Raw genomic sequence first — 18,015 nt, forward strand, 5'->3', positions numbered from 1 at the left:
CTTTAGCAAAACATTTGTAAGCTGCTGTTTCAAGCATGGTCAACCGGTGCTGATGGAATGATGTCTGTATTCCTTCACATACATGTGCATTGCATCCTGGAATAAGATCTTTACAATGAGGGTACATTTCATGTTGTGCCACATACAGGAGTGTGTCACCATTGTTTATAGGCTGACACATACCTTCATGCACCATAGCATGTCATTTGGCATGTACAACCGCAATAGCAATGACGGACATGAGAGGTTGGCCTAGAGGTTTAACCCACATGGTGCATATCTATGTCACTGATGTAGAATCATGTAGCAAAGGGCTTAGCACATGTGAAATAGGCTAGGTTTGTAATCTGAATGTTGGCATTCATCATGGAGTGGCCTACATTTATGTTGAAATCACATGGGTTTGGGTACAAGTATTTATACACTGACATCTGGGTTTGCATGACCATAATGGAAACAATGATGTTGCTTCCAATTGGGGAACATGTTGAGGGCCTTCAACAAGTATGTGCACATATGTGGGCCTCTCCAACATCCAAGGGACTAATGGCATCTACTCATGCACTCAGAGTATGTAATTGTAAGGGGTGCCAGACATTAGTGGTGAATTCCCTGAGGCTTTCTGATTCATTGTGTTGTAGAATTTAGAGACATCTTTCCCTGACATTTTGCACATGATGTCTACAGTGTCCATTTCTATGCCAAATGCCTGAGCACCATTAGTACAACCTTCATAACCCCATTGGGACAAATATCACTTGGTGAAGTATTCATTGTGAAAGTGCTTCCAGTGTGGCATGAGTATTTCCATGTCACCTTCGCCAGACTATTGTACTTTTGTCAGCAACAAGGCATGATTTTGGAGCATAATTTCCTATTGTTGGATCATCATGTATGTGACAAATAGATGTGTACATGACATTTTGTGGGTTCTACATGAATGCAGTTGACATTGCCCTACTATTGTATGACAACAGGAAACTGAGGTATGCTCCATGAGCAAAGCATTGAGGGTGATGAGGTCTCCTATTTGTTCACTAGTTACTGTTATTGCACATCTTTAGACATGCAAGTGTAGTTGTCTGAGGTCCTGATTTTCGTGTGGGCAACTGTCGACAGTTCAGATAGCATGCATCTATATGGTGCATATGGTATGGCACGTGTATGGGCCACCTAGGTGGAGTTTGTTGCTGGGCCTACTTGACATCATGGTAATGTTTGCTAATCAGAGCTGTTGTTCAAGTGTGATCATGGACATGTGATGACCCTATTTCTCTTTGTATTTGCAGCATTAGCCCAGGGAAGCAAAGGAGACAGGGCACAGCTGAGTGGGGATGCATCTGGCCATGGGGCCTCGAGTCAAGACACCTCTGACACAGAGGGACCCAATGGCCAAGAGGGTGAGGGGACTGCCAACGGGTAGACCAAAACAACATCATCTTCATCATCGTATTCTTCCTCCAGTGGACACTCCCTAGTGGTGGTGGACCCATTGAGGTATATCCCTGTACCATCTTTGTCCACCTCCCTCCTTCTATTGCTACCCTCCCTGTTGCTCCCCACCCAGCTAGTCATGCTTTCTCACCCATGAGGATGGGCATCTCCTTTGCCGCAGGCACCTCCACCCCAGCCCTTGTTACCCCTGCTGCCCTCAGTGAGGAGGCTATTGACCTCTTGCGGAGTATCTCTGTGGGTCACACAGCCATTGTGAATGCCATCCAGGGATTGGCAACCCAACTGCAGAAGACCAATGCATTCCTGGTAGGCATTCATGTTGCAATGTCTGGCCTACAGAGATCTTTCAGGCTCTGGCCTCCACACTGACGGCAGCCAGCCATCCCCCACCTTCCGTCCCCCTCCACCTACCTCTTCCCAATTCAAATCCCCTATTCCCCTACCTACCCCAAGCACACATACCAATTTGCACTCACCCATCTCAACACACAAGAGCAGCACACATAAACATAAGCACTACAAAACACACCAGCATGCAAGCAAACAACAGACACACACAGCACTTTCCCAAACACCCCATCACCGTAACACACACGACATCAAGCATACCCACCGCCACTACCATAACAGTCAGTGACACACCCACCACACCCAGCATACCCGCAGTAGCCACCCAAAAAGACACACAGACATCCACCACATCCAGCATACCCACAGACACCAACCCAACACACAGGCATCCACCACTATCAGCATACTTGCAGACACCACCCAAAAGGGTACATACACATCCACCACTCCCACATCATCAAGCACCTCCACCTCCTAGGCCCCCAAACACATACAATGCCCACATTCACCCATGCAACAGACACCACCCAAACAGAAGCATACCTCCTACATGCACACACCCAAGACATCCAACCTGATACAGCAGACAATCACTCCCTTGATCTCGAAAATGCCACCCCTAACTCTGCATTTTTGTATGAGCTTGCCCTTTCCCCTATTTCTTCTACTTTCTGTCCCAACCCCAAGATCCCTGACCCACCTCCCAACTCATCCCTTCCTGCTACAAGTCCTCCCCTGTCACACCTGCCCTCCCTGCAGACACCCATACCCCTCCCCCCAAGAAGAAGCCTACCCCTCCTAAAAGCAATCCACCCCTCCCAAACCTATCCATCCCAAATACGACCCCTCGTGGTCCCCGAGGTGCCCACTTGCCACTTGATGCCCCTTCCAGGTTCCCAGGCAACTAGGAGTAAAGTGACAGCACAGTGGTGTGCCTGTACATTTTGAAATGGACTGACCAAAGACCTTGGACTTTTCAAATTTGGATATTAATAAACCCAAACAATGTTTTTTGTTGGGTACACATTTGTCCTGTAATTGGTTGCGGTATCTGTCCTTGTGGGAAGTGCTGGTGTCCCCCAAGATGAGGGTATATGTTGACTGTATGGATGTGTGGGTGTAAATGCACTTGTGGTGTCATAGCATTATGTACTGTTTGGTATATGAAGTATTTCAATTTGTGTTGTCCAATGTGAGCATGCATGGTGTTAGACCTGTTCCCCTGATATGGATTATGGATGCATCTAATGTGTGGCACCCTGAGTTTCGTATGTGCAGACATGGAGTGTATTCAATTGTGCTACCTATGTTTGCATTTGACTGTGCGTGTGCCCATTTTGCTGTGTGTACCTTACAGCTACTTCATGTAGATGTATGTCCCATGCAGTTGGAGTTGTATGTGCTAAGTTGATTTGCACATCCACCTTGTGCACATAGGCCTGTCATGTGGCTCTGGTACTATTTGTCCCAGAGATACAAGTAGGGCCAGTTCCTGTGCAAATGTTGTATAGGGGCATGTGTAAGGTGGCTTGTGTCCCAGTGCAGCCTCCTTTCCTAAGTACTCCTGATGTCTCCATCCCTATTGTTCACTTATTGTTTGCATAATGAGCTTTGTATATTTGTCTCTCTGTCTATTGTGCATCCCAATTTCTTTCCATTGTTTTGCAAATTTGGGTGATGTGTGTGTCCATTGCAGTGCTGCTTAATGGTAGTGGTGTTCCATGCCACATCCATACATATATGTGTTGAATGTGACAACAGTCCAAAGCATGTGTGCAATGTGAGTGTGTGAGTTGTATTTGTAGAGGTGATGTTGCTGTGTTGTTGGTGTTGTGTGAGACAATGTTGTGTACACTTCACTGTCCCTCTGCCTGAGATGAGCAGATGTGTGTTTTTGTGTAGTATTGCGGTGAAGTGTGAGTGACCTGCCCAAAGGGGGCATATTGGGACTGTGAATGCACCCTTACTTGTGTCTGATTTCGACCTGGGGCACAATGACAAGGGTACTTAGAGCCCGTAGCGTGAGCCCCATATGATGTGGCTGACGGCGAGATGATCTATTGTTGAGTGTAATGACACAGGTAGGTGTGCTTACTTATAGTCAGTTGCGTCCACGGTGGATTTTATACACCTTCAATGATCATTAGCAGCAACAGGACGTGTGTGATGGGCTCCATGGGGGCATCGGATGTTTAAGATTGACGGCAGGTGAGTGTCTCCCTTTATACCCCAATTTCCACCTGCTGAGACGTGGTGGTTGGACCGCCAGGTCACATTGGCAGTGTGCAATCTCATAATGTGTCCGGCTAAAACACAGGCTCCTCTGGCCTGTTTGTGCAGCCTTGTGACCGCGGAGGTCTGCGCTGCCTGGCAGTGCTGGCAGGACTACAGCAGACTTTGCTCCATAGGCCTGCAAGACTCATAATATGGGGGTCTGACCGCCAACCTGATGACGGTCGAACTGCCAACGCCACCATGGCAGTCTGCAGAACGCCAAACTCGTACTGAGGCCCTAAGTGCCTCAGCTGGCAGTAATCAGACTATGAGTTCACTCTACAATCCTTCACACGTTTGTGGTAGTACAAATGGAAAGGTATTTGGATATATTTACCTTTACACAAGTTTTTGTAAGTGTTTTATTGTCTGACATTACTCAAAATGGAACATAACACATTATAATGAGCTGTACAGACTTTGCCACATTACAGTAGTTGTTTGTGGTCTGTATTCCCAATAGACCTAAATTTGCCACAGGTCATTGGCATGGACACTATTTTTGGATGACAAGATGTTGTCCAGCAATGGTTGTTTCACATTGCTACATACCTTTGTTGTGTACCAATGACTAGCAGATATGATTAGATGTTTTAGTGATCTACAGTAACTTGGAATAAAAAATGCTTACACATTGTAAGTGGTACAAAATATTTTTTTGTTTATTACCCTTTTGTCAGGTACATTATGAATTTATTAGTGGCTTGAATTGTCTCATGCCTCTGTGAAAACATTATTCACAATTTGGTCTCTCTGGCGTGTCCTGGTAATTGAAGCAACACTTTGATGTTGGTCCTCTTCTTCCTCTTCATCCTCAGCAGGAACTTCCTGCTACACATTTTCTGCATTCCATGGGACATTGGTATACACACAGATTTTGTGTGGAATGCAGGAGACCAGGATGATTTTACGGACCACAGGAAGGGGGGGGTAGCACCTCCGCCTGGTCAAAACAAAACAGCTAAAGTGTGATTTGAGAATCTTGAAAATCAGCTCAGCAATGCATTGGGTCCTGCTGATGGCATTATTGTAGTTGCACTGTGCCTCTGTCAGGGGATGTGCATCTGGGGTCATGACCCATGCCTGCAGACCAAATCCTTGGTCAACTGTAAAGACAGGAGAGGAACAATAAGATAATGTTCATAATGGTTGCTTTGCCCACATTCATTTACATAATGTTTTAAGTCCTGATTGACTCAATCACTTTTCACACAGTACAAGAGGTGTACTGACATTGTTTGACCTACACACACTTGGTATGACTGACACTGTACTTCATGTACAAGTGTACTGCCCTTGGTGTTACACTAACTATTTGCCTAACTTGTGAATGCCAATGCTATGACCATGGCGAGTTAGTAATCTTATGGCTGGTCAGTTAAAAATTGAGCTGACACTTCTATTACACTTCTAATTTTATTTTAGACCTAATGTTGCCATTTCTGACCTCATACATTTCAGAATGTTTAAAATTTGGCATGTGCTGGTGATGTTGTCCCATTCTTTTACACATATTTGGATGAGACAGTAGTAGCCACTGTTGCTCATTAGCTACAGCCATTGAGAGTTTAGTGCATGTCATTGTGCTACTTGATAGTCTACACATGACAGTGCACTGTGTCTACTGTGTTAACAGTACAAAACTTGAGAGATTTTTTGGAGTTCAGCAGTGAAAAGTGCAACTGTCAAACTCTCAAAACTACCCTGCCTCACTTATTGAGGACAGTGTTGGAACCATTTTTCTTCATGATGCATTGTTGTGGGTTTCCACCTGCACTTGCAGACAATGGAAAGCATTGCACCAAGAAAGACAAAATATGGGCATGGTGAATGTGTGGCTGCCTGATATATGAGCTAAACTGTGTGCCTGAGAGCCTACCTTGCTGTACAATGTGAAGTCTTGGGAAACTGTTTGATTACGTTTTGGTAGTTCATAAGGGATCAAACACAAAATGGCAGATGTGTTAATAGGACAAGTGAGATAATTTTCATGCAGGGGCTATAATGGAAACTTGCTGGATATTGTGGGAGTGATATGATGAGCTGTGCTGATAGTCTTGAGGATGAACTGTTTCTAGGGACAGATACAGAATTATTTTTTAATACAAGAACTTATTATACAAAGCGTGTCTCAGTAAACCAATCATGCATGCGTGAACATTTTCCCACTACTAACTTACTGGTATGCTATGAAAAGTATCTCACCTTTTGGCTTGAAGAGCCTCCTTATTCAACATGCATAGGTAACTTGTGGCTGAGTCTAACTGGTTGTGGTATATTGTCGGATAAATAGTTGACTTTTTTAAATTGGTTGCTTTCTGGAAAGCTCAGCGCACCTGGTGCCCCTGATACTAGTGCAATCCAATGAGGGGGTATGCTTGTACTGATTTATCTTTCTAATCAATGCACACTGTGCAGTGCTGCAGTTAGTGTTTACCTTTTACCTTTTAGTCTTGTCTTTTCTTGTTTCCTACCATTGTTGAGCTGTCTGGGAGTCAAGGAAGAAAGTTCCGGTCTTCAGAAGAAACTACTCACAGTATGTAGATGCTCCAAAGGTACGATATTTGAGGGTCCATGGAGGCTTGACCAAACTCTAGATTCTCAAAACGAATCTCTGGTTCAAGGGTGGAGCGGGTTTAAATAGTTTATGTCTTGATTACAATCTGGTGATGAGTCATTTAGACCCACGTGGCTGATTGTTTGTATCACCTTAGGATGAGTCATTCAACATGTGGTGACAGATGGTTTATGTTTACTTCATTATGATGAGTCATTTTGGAATGCTCGTAGGGGACCTCATTGTGCCGGCTTGATTGGTTTTGCACTTGCTTCATTCATGAGTCATCAGCATGCTGTCAAACTGATCTAGCAGGTGCACTTTAATCAGGACACTAGGAACTAACAAGCCCAGGCATAATTATGTTCTGGAAAACAAACTCCAAGTGTCAAACAGAGTTCAAACAAAGGTGTCATGTGAGACTGTATTCTGGTTATTACTGCGCACCATTAGCTTTCGAGAAAATGTTCAAGCAAGATTCCTGACAATGAGTGTGTTATATTAAGGATGTACAGCACATTATGTTACTTATGCAGAAACAATATCACAGATTGGTGAATGATGGCAACACACACACCCTTGCACCATGGTGCAGGTGTGTCTGCACAGTAGATGCACTCATTTTTATGAAGTAAGGGAAACCTTCCTGCATATGGGCTAACAAGGTAGGCTTACAACACTTTTGTATGAGTGCTGCAGAATGAAGTACACATATGAAGAGAAACCAACAATTAAAATTAAGTTATCTTGTCCTTGTTACACCTCCCCTGGGGAGGCATATATTGGTGGAAAACAAGCAGTTCACATTATCCTTTTCATCTGGAAACGCATCAAATGAATTAGGTGTTGCATGAATAAACTCGACATGAGGCTGATGGGACACATCCTTGATGCAGAGCAAGGTAATGCAGCACTTTACGCTGCCTTGCCATTGACCACTTCTATGAGGCCATTCCAAGGCACACAGGATGACTTTGCATAGCCTATGTCTGATTGGGATACCTGCCTCACCAGAACATCATGGAAATGGACAAACCAGCAGTACAGGCTTCTTATATATGAGGCCCATAGTGGTTCTACAGGTTTTGACCTGTGTGAGATGTAGAGTTATATTGCACATGCACCATGTGTTAGTTTGCAAGTATGAAGGACACACCTGCTATATATACACTGTTTCACTCACCCAACCCAAATATGGCTAAATTGAGCAACACAATTAACTGTAATGAGGTGATTCATGTGCTTGAAATTACTTACCAACCAGTTGGCTGTTCCCATATCTCCTATTCTGAAAGCACTCGTTGATGATGGAATGTCGGAAGATGTAGGAATCATTAGCCTTTCTACGGTACTTTGCCAGCACATTTATGAACATCCCCAGATGGTCCACTATGGCCTGCATGTTGATGGAATATGTGTGCTTCTGGTTTCATTACAGGTGGAAGGTAGCAGCAGGAGGCACCAGTTGCACATGGGTGCAGTCCATTGCCCCTAACACAGGTGGGAGCACAGAATTGACACAGAAGCCCTGCTTGTTTTCCACTTGTTTCTGCTGTGTGTTGAGGAAAATGAGGTACTGTGGTGTTAGGATGATGATGGCATCAAGGACGGAAGGGAGGAATGTGGAAAAGGATGGTTGTGATATTCCTGCAACTCTGGCTGTAGTGGTTTGGAATGAGCCAGACAACAGCATATGTATTACTGCTATCAGCTTGGCCTGCAGAGGGATACTGGAGGACCTCTGTGATGTTGTCTGCTGCCTTGGTACAATCTGGTGTAGGAGCTGGACAATGGACTCCTGAGCCTATAGTAGGTGATGACCTCCTCCTCCCCGAAGTCAATGAGGGTAGTCCTCTGCCAGTATATCTACTCCCTTCTCCTGTGCTGCCTCTGTGGGTGTGGGGTGGGGGGTGGCCATCTTCTTCTTGGTGCTCCAGGTTAGAGTAGGAGTAGCTTTATGGCGTAGTTGAGCTTAGCAGAGGGATTTGCGCCTGTACTGCTTATGTACCAGTGCCAATGTGTCATTTTTATGCCTGAGTTGTCAATGCACAGGATTTTTGACCCATTTTGGAATCTGCCCATCATTTGCCAAAGATGAGCCACTCTCCCAAAATCTTGTAAATATGAATGCATCACTTCTGCATGAGTTTTCAAGTGGGAACGCCTACCTTGCGTATGATTAACGATACCTGATGCAGCCTGTAGTTGGGCAATAACACAGGACAGGGAAAAGTAATGCATTTCACCCAATGCGTCACTTTGTAAATATGGAGCAGTGACTGCGCAGTCGCTGCACCAAAACAAAATGATGCAGCCGTGGCACAGGCTCTTTGTAAATAAGCCTCTATTTCTTCACCTTTCCCATGTTGTGTCACTGCTTGGCCATCCTGCGGTTGTGGACTCCTGGGGTTGTAAATGCTGAAACTAATGAATATTCATGTATTCTGAGTGTTTAATTTGCATAGAAAATGAGTGAACGTAGAGAAATAATGCACGCATTTGAAAAAGTGCCTACTTGAGTGGCTGTCAATGTTCACAAAGTGTACTTATTAATAGCTTATTAATGTAAAATGTTGAGCTTATGTTTGGATTAATGTAGTAGTATGCCATATTGAAGGTTATGTATTATGCACTTGCTTTATTAATAATAGGCCTTAATTTAGCAAAGTCTTGGGTCTAGTTGCACGGCCTCATGTCAAGCTGCATTGCTTAGGCAATTTATAAAATGGCTGCTTAGAGAATTAAATTGTGATTTTACACTGCATTGAACAAATGCTTGAAGCTGGAATTCTTTCTCATGAGAACTGCTCGCTGGAATATGCTGTACTAGCTAGGGATACATTGTATAACTTAGTGTGTGTAAAGGCAGCCTTCCCAGGAGCAGACAATAGATGCACTGACTGGAGTATAAGCTGATAAAATATTGATACCTGACAAGCCCAACAACGAGAACAGGAGAAGAGGAGCCAATCATCGACATGTGAACCGCGTGCTAGTAAATTCTTAGATTTGGGGTTCTAATTTCATTGGACAATTCTTTGACCAATGGCAACGTGGGAAGTAGTTTTAGGAAATCTAACTTAGCCACACTGCACTGAGAGGAGAGAGCCCATTCCCCCCATTCTTCTTGAGCACTGAGTTATTATTTGTTTCTGAACTGCATGAAGAGACTTTACTTTTCTTGAATTTAAATGCTGAATCCTGATGCCTTGCTGACTGAACTGATGTCCAATAGACAAAGACTGTCACAGCTTTCTGAACCATACTGAGGTAATGTATAAGACGATTTTACTGATTGTTATGTCTGTTTGCATTTGTCCCTAGGTACTAACCGCTTATTTTGATAGAGCCATAGTTAGATGTTTTTCCATATTTGTGTTGACTAAATTGTTTTGCATGAAGTACGAACATGCTATTCTAATCAGAAGGTTAGTTAGGGAACTCACAAATGATGCTCACTACATGTAATAACAGTTGATGTATTTTCTTTGCTGAAATCTAAATGTATGCCATTTCCTTTGCACAGTTATTCTTGCTGTTGATTCGTACTTTAACCTTAGAATGTGTGGTGGTCCAAGCTTTGATTAAACTGTGATTCTTTAGGAGATTTGGTCAGCCAGTATTGTTTCTGTATGCTTACCATTTGATTTTGAGACTAAACTATGCAACTTTAGCACTCTTAATATAGGGCAATAAACATTCTAACTTTTACATAAAGGTGTGGTTATTCATGGCCAAGAAGTCATGGTGTGTGGAAATTACTGACCCCTATTGATTATTGATGTTAGTGTTTGTTACTGCTATTGATTTGTGTTGGTACGGGGTCTCAGGGTGGGAACTACTCTAAGCGCAGTCAAAAGGACCATCGACCTATACAAGCGTCCCCTTATAAATTAATGTCAATTAACCAAAAAAGGTCTGATGCCTTAACAGGGTAAAGGGCAAAGTGTCTCCTAAATTTGGAACTGTTAGGCTCTGGAAGGGGGTGAGGATGGGGGTCCAGAGCCCCTGATCCTGCAAAGGGAAGTCACACCACTCCCAGCAAGGACCCACTAGCCCCCATTGTTAGGACCTACATGAAACAATCCTTCTCTATCCTTAATAGAGTCTTGTAACATAGAAACCCTTAACTAACAACAGCCAATATCTCATCTGACGCTCCTGAGTGGACACAATAGGAATATATCTGGTTGTCTGCCACCAATGCATGACATGGTGGACCCTCTGTTGCTCCTTGGTAGCCCCTAGCAAGCAATGTTGAGATTCTGCCTGCAACTGCCTAGATTTGAAGGCAAAGTGGCGAATGTCATTTGCAAAATGGGCACTGCAACATATGCCCCCATGGCTTATACTAAAGATAATTCAATTCCCGTATTTTGGTTCACTCAGGAGAACACTCTGTTCATCCTGGCATCCTGATCCCACCTAAAGTGCTTTGGCCTTCCTGCTGTTAGTGTTTTCAATGCCTCCACCACCCTGACGAGTTGGTGGCTCACAGGGCCGGCTTTAGGGCTGGTGGCACCCGGTGCAGCAATCCTTTTTTGCCCCCCCCAACCCATGACCATCTCCTCGGATTCCCTCACTGCCACCCAGCAAAAGTGACCCTCATTTCTCCATAGCTCTTCTCTCAAATGCATTTAATTTGTTTTAAAGCACTGGTAAAGGCTGGTTTTACTAATCTGCTCAGCGATTCACATTCAATACAGATCTGTTCTTTGCTGCAGGCACATTGACCCTCTGCGCTACTTTATGGCGAGTCAAAACTGCCACTGTACAAAACGCTGATCTCTCTCTCTAGCAAGAACATTATTCACAAAAGTTATCTTGGCATTTTAATCGCTTCCTGGAGGCTAGACACACAAGGAACTTTTCAGCAACTGCTTTCAAATCGCAAGTGTCGTAGGTTTTTGCTAAACACAGCGCACCCCTGAAGTCAGCGCCTCACATGCAGGTCAGCAACTGGTGCGGCTGCCACGCTCCCACCGCCCTCAAGCCGGCCCTGGTGATTCAATTACCCCAACTTAAATCAACCACTATAGTGTCAAGTGACAGGTTATTTCTTTAAAATGGTTTGTTTCCAGCAGATTTGTGGTTGTCAGGCTGGTTGACTGCCACTGAAACTTTTGCTTGTCACCTCGCTGCCATACCGGACCCTGTCGCGAGAAATGCAGTAGCTGGACATCTGTGAATGCAGCGGCAGAAAAGATCGAGCCACATGAGCGAGGGCACGTATATGAGATGCCGAGATTTTTCCAGAGAATTGCTTAGCTTGCAGCAAGCCCTGACAGGCCACGCGCCACTGAAAAACACCGAGCCAAGGATATAAACGCATGCAAATCAGTTCAGCCCGCTTCATAACCATGATTTAATTTGGCAATAAAAGCACATTTATTTGTTTCAGAACATGCTTTCTTTCAGAAATGATTTGATATTTTAATGATGAAAATCCGACGCCTTAGACGGTTTCCATGTAGTGTAGAAATTTACTGATGTGGTACATGGAATCAGCATGGATTATTAAACAAAACCAGGCGAAAACAAGCAATTTATGTATGCAAATGTGTTCTTATTAACTGACAAAACAAACTCATTGGCTCAGATCGTCTAATCGCAGCGACTGTGAACATATCTAATGGGTTACATGCTTACCTTAATGCTTCCGGAAGAAGCGTGAAAGCAGCAGAACATTTAAACATGGATTAAAATTTAATGTTTTAGAAAATAATGCGAACATATTTTCATGCCATTGCATTGGCATTTGGATTTCACACCCCAAGTAATATTCCATATTTTAATCTATTGACATATGACATATTGTATGTTTGTGAAGCGCTGTGATTATATGTTGTTGAAACACAGAGAGTGGCGGGATGAGGCTTGGCTCCCTTTCCGACACTAATATGTCATTCCTTAAGCTTCTCTTCAATACCTGCTCCAAGCTGGGTGCTTAACTGGCACCCCTACTAGTACCTGTCAGGCTAAATGGTAACCCTGGTGTTCCCCATCCTCACCATGACAGGTGACTTCAACATCTTTGCTGTGCCCCCGACTTTAGTCTTACAATAAGCTGCAAAACCCCACTTTGAGGACTTTGTGACTGCTCTCCATCTATCTCCAATAGCAGGAGATGGGGACCTGCAGCAGAAGCGGACTGTATAGTAGGATATTTAAAAGGCAGTGAGAGGCGAGGTGGACAGGTGCGGGCATGTGTGGCCCGCTCACAAACTAATGAGAACCTGGCTACATAGAGGTGGATACCACCACCACACAGACTGGTATACCACCAGCACCTGGTGGTCAGGTACATCTTAAGGACTTTGGGGTTCAGGGCCAAACGTATTTTGGGGGTCCCTGTTTGAAAAAGCTTTGAATTTATGATCCAATTTCAGCACTTTCATGCCCTCTTTGACCAAGTCTTTAACAGTGCACAGGCAAAGTTGTCAACGTTTTAAATTTGTTTACATCTACATGTAGCAGGACATACCTTTTATGGCATTTTTACCTCGCAGGAGACATTGGCTGTCAGTGAGTGTTTGCAGGTAGACTGGTGTGATCACAACCTAATTCTGTTGTAACACAGTGGCAGGAATTCAAAAGGACATTTACAAGATCAGTAGGAACTGGAGTAGGGAGTTTCTCCAAGCTCTGGAAAATAATAATGAGAAGGTCCTTTGGAGCCCGGATCCTTTGCGAGAGATCTTTAATAGCTGGGTTAGACAAGTGGTAGAAGAGGCTGCCTCCTTGAGGAGCTCCAGCTCGAAAGGAAGAAAGAAACCTTCGGCCTAGTGGTTCTCTTCTGAGCTCAAAGAGATCCAAAGGCTGTGCAGAAGGCAGAAGTGGAGGTGGAGACTGGACCCTAATCAGGATGAGGAATTGAAACTTAGGGAGTTCACACTTCAATACAAAAGTGCAATTAAAACTTCAAAATCTAATTAGTTTGCCCAGAGGATAAGGTCTACCATCAATGTCCCTAGAGAACTATTCAATACGGTGTGCACTCTTAGTGCCCCTCGGATGAAACAAGAGGTTGAGAATTCTCAACTCTATTGTGATGAAGTGGTTGAGTCCTTCAAAGGAGAGATCTTGAAGATCCATACAGAGTTCAAGGCTTCTGCTGATGGTTCTGAAACTACTGGACTGCAACTGCCAGAGGCAGTGGAAGGAGGGTCCTTAGACGTACATAGTTCCATGTGCTTACATAGATTTCCCCAATGCCGACCAATAAGATAGACCTTGTTGGTCGGAACCATTTCAGATTCCCTAGATGACCCTTGTCCACCTAGGGTTTTGCAGCGAGCCCCGGATCTGATGGCAGAGGTGTTAGAGAAGATCTTTGAGACGATCCTTGAGTCCGGAGTATATCCTCAGGACTGGGAGAAGGTGGTAATCATTCCTCTGAAGAAGAAACCTGATGCAGATCCCAGAGATCTGAAAAATCTGCATCCCATCTACCTGTTGCCACTGACGGCTAAGATTCTGGAGAACTATATTAATAAAGAATTGTGTGACTATCTCTATGATACTAATGCTCTAGATCCATCACAAAATGGATTCCGAGAGCAATATATCACAGAATCAGCCCTTATTTCCACCTCGGATCTTATTTGAAGACAAGCTGATTGGGGTACGGGGGCAGCTACACTTGTCCTGTTAGACCTATCATCAACCTTCAACACCATTTCTCCTTCCCTGTTGGTGCAAAGGCCGCTGCAGGTCGGGCAGAAGGACACTGCCCTTAAGCTGTTGGAGATGTTCTTAATCAGTAGGACCATCACAGTTACCTGCAGTGACTCTAGAGCAACACTCCTTCAGCTGCCTTGTGGGGTCCCACCTGGGTGCTTCTTAAGCCCCACCTTATTTAATTTGCATGTAGCCCCTTTGGCATAATAGATGCGCTTGTTAGGCTTCCAGGTCTCATCCTACACGGATAATACACAGATCATTGTGTCCTTCTTCGATGACTGGGGTGAGGTGGTAGAACAGTTTAGGATAAGCATGGTAGAGATCAGTAGATGGATGAGGCAGAATTGGTTAAAAATGAATGGGGAAATAGAGATTATGCTGCTTGGTGGTGACAGCTCCATATGGAATAATTACTGGTGGCCAGATAACATGTCCCAGTTAGGGCAGCCAAAAACCTGGATGTTATGTTTGATAACACCTTGTCATTTGATACTCAGGTGAACAGAACTGTGAGTTTGTGTTTCTGGTTGATTGGTATTTTGAAGAAAATATTGTTTTTTCTTCCTAAGTAGCTCAGGGTGGCAGTGATCATTTCCTTAATCACATCATGCTTAGATTACTGCTTTTAAAAACATTCTATTTGATGCATATAGCTCTCTAGGGGCAGAGATCTTAGGATGCCCCTGGACTGGTATGTACGAGATCTACGGGACTGTTCTAGGTGGTGGTGCCACGGTGCAGGAAAGCTAGATGTGGCGCACATGCCTTCATGGTTGCGGCAGCTAGGCTATGGAACTCCATTTCTATTCACATTAGGAGGCATATTTATACTCCGTTTGCGCCGGATTTGCGTCGTTTTTTTTTACGCAAATTTGGCGCAAAACTAACTCCATATTTATACTCTGGCGTTAGACGCGTCTAGCGCCAAAGTCCATGGAGTTTGCGTCACTTTTTAGCGTGGACACCTACCTTGCGTTAATGATATGCAAGGTAGGCGTTCCCGTCTAAAAAATTGACTCCGAGGCATGTGCGCCGTATTTACACTCCCGGCAAAAATCACGCCCGGGAGTGGGCGGGTCAAAAAAAATGACATCCAGCCGCTTTTGCGTCGTTTTTTAGCGCCTGATCAGGGCAGGCGTTAAGGGACCTGTGGGCTCGGAAGGAGCCCAGAGGTGCCCTCCCATGCCCCCAGGGACCCCCCCTGTCACCCTTGCCCACCCCAGGAGGACGCCTAAGGATGGAGGGACCCATCCCAGGGAACATAAGGTAAGTTCAGGTAAGTAATTTTTTTCTTTTTTTTGTGGCATAGGGGGGCCTGCTTTGTGCCCCCCTACATGCCACTATGCCCAATGACCATGCCCAGGGGACAGAAGTCCCCTAGGCATGGCCATTGGGCAAGGGGGCATGACTCCTGTCTTTGCTAAGACAGGAGTCATTTCAATGGGGGTTGGGAGTCGAAAAAAATGGCGCAAATCGGGTTGAGGTGATAATTTTGCCTCAGCCTGACTTGCCCCATTTTTTGGCGCCCAAGCTCCATATTCCCCTACGCCGGCGCTGCCTGGTGTACGTCATTTTTTTTGACGCACACCAGGCAGCGCCGCCGGCTAATGTCATTGAATAAATACGGCGCCCGCATGGCGCTTCAGAATTGCGTTAGATTTTTTGACGCACAACTGCGTTGGCGCAGTTGTGCGTCGAAAAGTATAAATATGGCCCTAGGTGTTTGAGTTCACATCTGCCATTTCGCAAGCAGGTCAAAACGTGGCTTTTCGCGTTAGTGTAGTTGTCAGGGAAGATTACTCTGCTGGCGGATCTAGGTTTAGGTGGCTCTGTTTACCCGGGGTAGTTTTGTCCTAGCACTTTGATGCCTCTCTGGTTTAATGAGCTTTATAAATTTCAAATACAAAGTATAGATTCATCTAATATTCAGGGATAGTGATGTGTTTTCAATATTGTAACACAACAGCAGTTCACTAATATTACTGCAAATAATCTCTGTGACACCTTCCTACTTATATGTGAAGTCCTGTTCTGATCTTAAGGAAACGTTTGAATGGATGTTGCATGTCTGTAATAGACTCTCACACATCACCCACATTCAAAATAAATTAAAGGAAAACGGTATTCAAAACAATCTGTTTAAGAATTTTTCAAGGCCATTAGGGCAATACGCTCTGCAGGACAAAGCTGCCCCCATGAGGAGGGGATGGGATGAAAGTCTGGTGCCCTGGGCCAGAGCCCACTTTGTCCATGCCTTATAACATCTCTGCTGGTGCTGTACCGCGCCACCTCCCACTACATCTCCACGGGGGGTATTAAAATTCATCACATGGTAAAGAGGAGCAATTTCACAGGTGTCACTATTTACGTGTAAAAGACTGTAAAGGGTGATTTAAATGTCTGATGGAAGTAGTTCGATACAAAACCTGCCCGACAATAAGAAAATAAAGTTCTGTTTTTTAAGTTATTAAGCGCTCACATTTATTACAATGAAATGTGAGATATTATCTATATGTGTTTTACCAGGAAAAGGCGAAAATGTATTCGCTGTAATGAGATCTCAGATATAAGATGCATGTATTGTACTGTAAAAGGACTTGATATTTTATTGTGTTGTTCCAGTGGAGGGATATTTGAAATGTAATGGTTGTTTCATTAAACTGTGACATGACATTATGCAATATTATTTTACTAAGCGAGATGCAAGATATTATGTGTACTTGTTTCGTTATAATGAGATATTATACGCATGTAGGAGTGGAGGAGTTTTTGAAGGGGCGGACTGGTAATTCTGCAAAACGTGTTTTTGAACTGCCCCAGCGCCGTAAACTGTGAAGCTTGCACACTGGGGATTAAAAGGTTCCTGTTCTCGCATAGGGAGCATTTCCCCCCTGTGGAGGCCGAGATCTGGCAGCCATGTTCCAATTTCTTTGGAGGCGCCGTGAACTGCCCCATCCAGCTCTACCTTTGCCGGAGGTCCCAGGGCAGGACTTTCAGCACTGGGAAAAATAGATGATATGGAAAAGGGCTATGGGTTCCCCACTGACAGCAGAAAGCCGAAAATCCTGTAGCCTGATGGCCCTTCCATATTTGTTAGGACATTGGGCTGCAGGATGAGTGAAATTAAAATACACTCGCACATGAACGTCAATTCGCAAAAATGTCAGGGGTAGCGGAAGTGACATCACACGCCATTTGACCTTTACTTTTACTCACACACATGCTTACTCACTCATATTTTTACACATTCACACATACGCACTCTCTCACATAAACATATTCTCACACAAAAGCACACACCACCATACTTTAAAAATGTCAGATGCCAGTAAGGGTCATGTTCCAGCTAATTGTATTCTATTCTTTATGACACTAATAGTGAATAATACATTATTCACTATTAGTTCGGGGCGGCTCCTCCGTTAGGGTGGAGAAGCCCCGCCCACGGCCAGTAGCATCAGCTGCAAACCTTTTACTACAAAACGATGATAAACTACGTTTATTATCATTTTGTAGTGTCGCGTTGGCTCTCATTATCCTAAATGAGACTACTGGATTTCTGGGCATCAGGGTCGTTCTTGGTGTGGGGGACTAAGTCTGACCCACGAAGAAGGATCCCTGTCACCTTCAATCCGGTTTTGCTCCGGCTAACTAGCAGTGCCTCACCTCTCCCAAGGGAACGGGATGATTGGGCA

This window comes from Pleurodeles waltl, chromosome 3_1 (genome assembly GCF_031143425.1).
Source record: "Pleurodeles waltl isolate 20211129_DDA chromosome 3_1, aPleWal1.hap1.20221129, whole genome shotgun sequence".
Taxonomy (NCBI): domain Eukaryota; kingdom Metazoa; phylum Chordata; class Amphibia; order Caudata; family Salamandridae; genus Pleurodeles; species Pleurodeles waltl.